This window comes from Dasypus novemcinctus, chromosome 28, assembly GCF_030445035.2.
Source record: "Dasypus novemcinctus isolate mDasNov1 chromosome 28, mDasNov1.1.hap2, whole genome shotgun sequence".
Lineage (NCBI taxonomy): Eukaryota > Metazoa > Chordata > Mammalia > Cingulata > Dasypodidae > Dasypus > Dasypus novemcinctus.
This window is the reverse complement of record NC_080700.1, coordinates 6,651,831-6,657,830: the sequence shown is the minus strand read 5'-3', so window position 1 is coordinate 6,657,830 and position 6,000 is coordinate 6,651,831. Positions and strand designations below refer to the sequence as shown.

Genomic DNA, 6,000 nt, shown 5'->3' with positions numbered 1-6,000 from the left:
AAATAATATAGATTAGAGCAGAGCTAAATGAAATAGAAAATAAGAAAGTGCTAGAAAAAATAAGCAAAACCAAAAGCTGGTTCTTTGAGAAGATTAATAAAGTTGACAAACCCTTAGCTGGACTAACAAAATAGAAAAGGAGAGAAGATATAGATAAATAAAATAAGAAATGAGGAAGGGGATATGATCACCAACCCCATAGAAATAGAGTATCATAAGAGGATACCTTCAAAAATTGTATGCCCATAACATGGATAATTTTGAGGAATGGAAAAACTTCCTGGACACACACAAGCAGCCTACATTGACAAAAGGAGAAAGTGATATATTACTCAGTTGTAAGAAGGAATGCAGTGTTAACACACAGAATTACATGGTTGAATCTTGAAGACCTTGTATTAATTTCATTTCGTTATTTTCCTGGCTTCATTTTTTTTAAAGATTTATTTTATTTCATTATTTATTCCTCTCCCCTTGTTGTTTCTGTGCTTGGGGTTTGCTATCTCTGTCCATTTGCTGTGTGCTCTCTGTATCTGCTAGTCTGTTCTTTAGGAGGCACTGGAAAGTGATCATGGGACTTCTGATGTGGGAAAGAGGCATTCAATTACTTGAGCCACCTCAGTTACCTGGTTTGTTGTGTATCTCATTGTCTTTCCTCTGGGTCTCTTTGTTGCATCTTCTTTCTGCATCAGCTCACCACGCCTGCCTGTCATGCCAGTTTGCCTTCACCAGGAGGCCATAGAAACCAAACCTGGGACCTCGCATGTCATAGATGGAAGCTCAATTTCTTGAGGCAAATCTTCTTCCCTGCTGCCTTCATATTTGAAGAAGTTTTTGGATCACAGAGGAGTTACAAATGTGGCAGGGGAGGATCATTGATGTAATTTGTCAATGACAGGGAATGCATGGGAAGATGGTCACCTGGGGCATACTTATAAGGCATATGTATGTGTTCAAGTGTTCATGGAGCATTGTCATGGTGGGTGGAGATTCACATAGTAAGAATATTGATTTCTCACCCTGGGGAACTCTGCCACATTCTTTAATCAGACAGCAGGAATCCCATGAATCCAGGAGCAGTAACTATTGAAGAAGGATGGACTATTGACAGGCTCTTGATATTGATGACTCTACTTATGAACCTTTATTTTTGAAATTGAAAATATGCCTAGTGTTATTGGGTGTTTAAGAGTTACCTCCTGAGATCCTCCTTGTTGCTCAAATATGGCCTCTCTATAAGCCAAACACAGCATATAAATGCATAACATTTCCCCTGATGTGGGACATGACTTCTGGGGATGAGCCTCCCTGTCTCCTGCAAGCTCCGTAATGTTAACACAAAGGGACTCAGGTATATGCTGCACAAATAATAGATTTGTGCCACACGTGAGGAAGCCTGGGCATAAGAATCCCCTAAATTTTAACTCTATTACTATCAAGTTTGCAATAGTTTTTCCTCAGCAGAAGGATTTACCTATATTACAGTCATCAGGTAATTATAATGACATTTGCCCCAGAGATATAAATTAATACCCTCTTGAAGGCTGTCTTGCAGTACAAGATCTTTAAGAGGTTGTTGATGTAGGAGGAGTAGGGTGAGGGGGGTGGGGGGTATATGGGGACCTCTTATATTTTTTGAATGTAACAGAAAAGGAAGAAAGAAGAAAGAGAAAGAAAGAAAGAAAGAAAGAAAGAAAGAAAGAAAGAAAGAAAGAAAGAAAGAAAGAAAGAAAGAAAGAAAGAAAGAAAGAAAGAAAGAAAGAAAGAAAGAAAGAAAGAAAAATTTATACTGGAATAAAGCTGATACAGGATGTTAAAAATTTGAGGTACCCACTGAGAAATATATCCCAATAGGGACATTTTTCACTTTAAAAGATGGGAAAAATCAATCCTATGACCAAAAATTTTTGAAGATTTTTTTCTTTAAGTCCCACCTTTCTGGTGTGGCAAAATGGGATTGCTAAAAATTAAGATGATAGGTAGAAATATTAAGAATAAACAGTTCCAAGGATGGGGAGATGTTTATATGACAAAATGGCAAGTGAGAGCAAATGAAATCAAATTATGATTCACTTTCAGAATACACTGAGTTTTTAGTTGTTTTTGGAAAAACATCAATCCATACTCCTACCACATAAAAAATCAATTATTGATGAATGGCTGATTGAAATTTTAAAAACTAATAATGAAATATTTATTAGAAAACAAAGGAGAATATTTTTGTGGTCTTAGAACAGGAAAATATTTACAGAGGAACAAATAAATTAGAGGGGTAGAGGCAAATTAGATTGTAGTGGAATTAAGAGCTAATCAGAGAGAGAGAAAGAGATGTGGGGACAGGGAAGTTAAGCACTTGTTTTCAGAAGTCATAAAGAATGTTTACAAACCAATAAGAGAATGACAGACAATTCAATCAAGAAAAAAATGAACAGGGAAACGGGCTTGGCCCAGTGGTTAGGGCATCCGTCTACCACATGGGAGGTACGCGGTTCAAACCCTGGGCCTCCTTGACCCGTTTGGAGCTGGCCCATGTGCAGTGCTGATGCACGCAAGGAGTGCCCTGCCACGCAGGGGTGTCCCCCGCATAGGGGAGCCCCATGCCCAAGGAGTACGCCCTTAAGGAAAGCCGCCCAGCACGAAAGAAAGTGCAGCCTTCCCAGGAATGGCGCCACCCACACTTCCCATGCCACTGACGACAACAGAAGCAGACAAAAAAAACAAGACGCAGCAAATAGACACAGAGAACAGACAACGGGGGGGGGGGGGGGGGGATTAAATAAATAAATAAATCTTTAAAAAAAAATGAACACAGTAAATGAACTGGCGCTTCCCAAAAAGAGTCAGAAAATGGCTGATAAACATGTGAAAACATGTTCAACTCCTTTAGTAAACCATTAACTCATAGCATGATACAACAACCAGGAGGCTAAAATGAAAATGAAAAAAAAAATCATATATGAGCAATGATGTGGTTAAATAAGAAATATCATACACTGATGGTTGGTGTGAAAAGTCTTACAAAATTATAGTAAAACAGTTTGGCAGCATCATCCATGTTGGAAAGGATGTAAACATGACGAATAATTTCAGAAATACACATATATGCAACAAAAATTCATACATTTCACCAAAACACAAATTCTGCCATTTGAATACCTACACTACTGTCATAGCTCCATAGTGAAAATTACCCACATGCACATAAACAATGGAATTATTATACTAAATATTTGATAATGACACAATGGAATCTTATACAACAATGCTAATGAATGATCCACAATAACTTGTAACTCTACAGATCAAGACACAAACAACATATGAAATGGAAACTCAACATACAAAGGTTTTATTGCTAAATGATTCCATTTAAATAAAGCAAAACGCAGAAGGAACTGTTCAATGGTAATAGCGGTCAGACTACTGTTACCAATGTGGATAGTGGCATGGAGGAAACATAAAAAGATACTACAGCATATCAATATTCTGACTTTTGAGTGGCGTGACAGTTTGCAAGTATTTCTTTTTTTTTTTTTGCCGTTTTAGTCATTTCTTTTTTTTTATTTTTTTAAATATTTATTTATTATTATTATTTTTAATTACATTAAAAAAATATATGAGGTCCCATTCAACCCCACCGCCCCCGCCCCCCACTCCCCCCACAGCAACACTCTCTCCCATCATCGTGATACATCCATTGCACCTGGTAAGTTCATCTCTGAGCATCACTGCACCCCATAGTCAATGGTCCACATCATAGCCCAAACTCTCTCACGTTCCATCCTGTGGGCCCTGGGGGGATCTACAGTGTCCCGTAATTGTCCGTGAAGCACTATCCAGGACAACTCCACGTCCCGAAAACGCCTCCACATCTCATCTCTTCCTCCCGTTCCCCACACCCAGCAGCCCCCATGGCTACCGTTCCCACACCCATTCCACATTTTCTCTGTGGACATTGGATTGGTTGTGTCCATTGTACACCTATGTCAAGTGAGGGCTTAGATTCCACATGGGTACTGGATGCACTCTTCCCGCTTCTAGTTGTAGACACTCTAGGCTCCATGTTGTGGTGGTTGACCTTCTTCAACTCCATGTTAGCTGAGTGGAGTAAGTCCAATAAATCAAAGTGTAGGAGCTGAAGTCTGTTGAGGCTCTGGGCCTGGGTGTCATATTATCAGTCCAGAGATTCAAATCCCCTACATATATCTTAAACCCAGCACCAACTACAATTCCAATAAAGTAGCATGCAAGTCTTGTGAAAAGAGATCCCCTCTGAGTCCATTTCCATCACGCAGAAACACCAGCTCCAAAGAAGGGCCATCTGTCATGGCAGTGAACCCCTTCTGCCATGACCATAGAACCTGTGGGTCTCTTTATCCCTCAAAAGAACCAATACCTGGGGTTGTATCTACCTTATCTGTCTCTTAGACTCTGTTCAGTTGTACATAGGGCTATTCCTTCTGACAACCTCCAGACTCTTTTTTAGAGACTCACAGCCTTATAATCTCATTTCTCCTTTCCATTTCCCCCTTACATTAGGTCAAACCGCTTCCCGAAGTCATGTTATTATATGTAGACAGGTATATTCTGCTGTTCCGCATTGAATCTTTAATTCAAGGTCATTTTCTAGTTGCTTCTTCAGCTGGTATGTGGTAGTGATCCCTCGGTGCCAGGGAGGCTCATCCCCGGGTGTCGTGTCCCACGCTGGGGGGATGCAAGTATTTCTATGAATTCCAGAAAGAGAAATACTATGTTTGTAAACTTCTATTTTTCTGGGTGTGTTACCCTTTGATTATATTAGATTCATTTGAGGGACCCTTAATTAATATACCTTTTAAGAGTAGGTTTTTGATTCTACCATGTGAGAAAAACTTGACTCAAGTTGAGACCCTGACTCCTGGCAAGCTGATATAAATTGACACTCAAGAAGAAACATCATGAAGAGAGAGAGCTCTGTCAAAGTTATCCTGGGGCCACGGGAGAGAGGAGCCATTCGCCTGATAATTTGCAGCTGACCTTGGGAAGAGACCCATACAGCTGAGACTGATACAGAAAGCCCAGAAATAAATGAGCTCTATGTTGAGAGAGAGAGGAAGCCCTGAGAGACAGGCCTTATGCCAGCCCGCAGCTGAGAGAGAGGAAGTCCAGAAGGGAAGACTGGACTCTCGGAGAGATCAGTGACCAGCTTGCTTCAACACTTGGCAACTGACTTTGGTGGGAAAGCAACCTTGAGTTGAACTTTTTAGGGCCTTGTGACAGTAAGCTTTTACCCCAAATAAATACCTTTTCTAAAAACCAAAAGATTTCTAGTATTTTGCATTGACACTCCATTGGCAAACTAATATAATTGGTTTGCTCAAATTTTGGAAGTTCATCGAGTTCTCCATGTAACATCAGTACATACATCTTATATATAGTCTTAAATACATATAAGCAATGTAAAAAGTTGGTAGAAGGTAACTACAGACGCAACTTAGAGATTTTGTGGGTTTGATTCCAGACCACCACAATAAAATTAATACCACAATTCAGTGATCAAATAAAATTTTTGGTTAACCAGGGATTCTAAACTATATTTATTCTGTGCTATAGTCTATGAAGAGTGCAATAGAGGCTTATGTCTAAAAAAATGTACATAGGTTAATTTAAAAACTCTTTATTCCTAAAACAAATGCTCACCATCTTCTGATCCTTCAACAAGTCATAATCATTTTCCTGGTAGGAGGTCTTTCCTATATGTAAATGGCTGCTGAATGATAACAGTGGAGTTGCTGAAGTTTGGATTGGCTGTAACAGTTTATTAAAATAAGACAACTGGACACAGAGAGCAGACAACTGGGGGGGGGGAGGAGAGAGAAATAAATGAAAAATAAATCTTAAAAAAAAAGACAATTACTTTTGCCACATTGATTGACATTTTCACAACAGATTTTTCTGTAATATCCATGCTGTTTGATAGCATTTTACATCCAGTAGACATTATTTCAAAATTGGAATCAA

General features: G+C 39.2%; 1 long non-coding RNA gene across 2 annotated transcripts in view; it reads right to left on the bottom strand.

The window, feature by feature from the left end:
- Positions 1 to 4,367: 4,367 nt before the first annotated feature.
- Positions 4,368 to 6,000, bottom strand: part of LOC131276460 (uncharacterized) — a 246,641-nt gene continuing 245,008 nt past the window's right edge. For both annotated transcript variants that reach the window (XR_009183931.2, XR_011647697.1), the window contains 2 exons: positions 5,680 to 5,787; positions 4,368 to 4,724 (listed from right to left, as the gene is read on the bottom strand). This is a non-coding gene — a long non-coding RNA (uncharacterized lncRNA). The remainder of the gene's footprint in view (positions 4,725 to 5,679; positions 5,788 to 6,000) is intronic.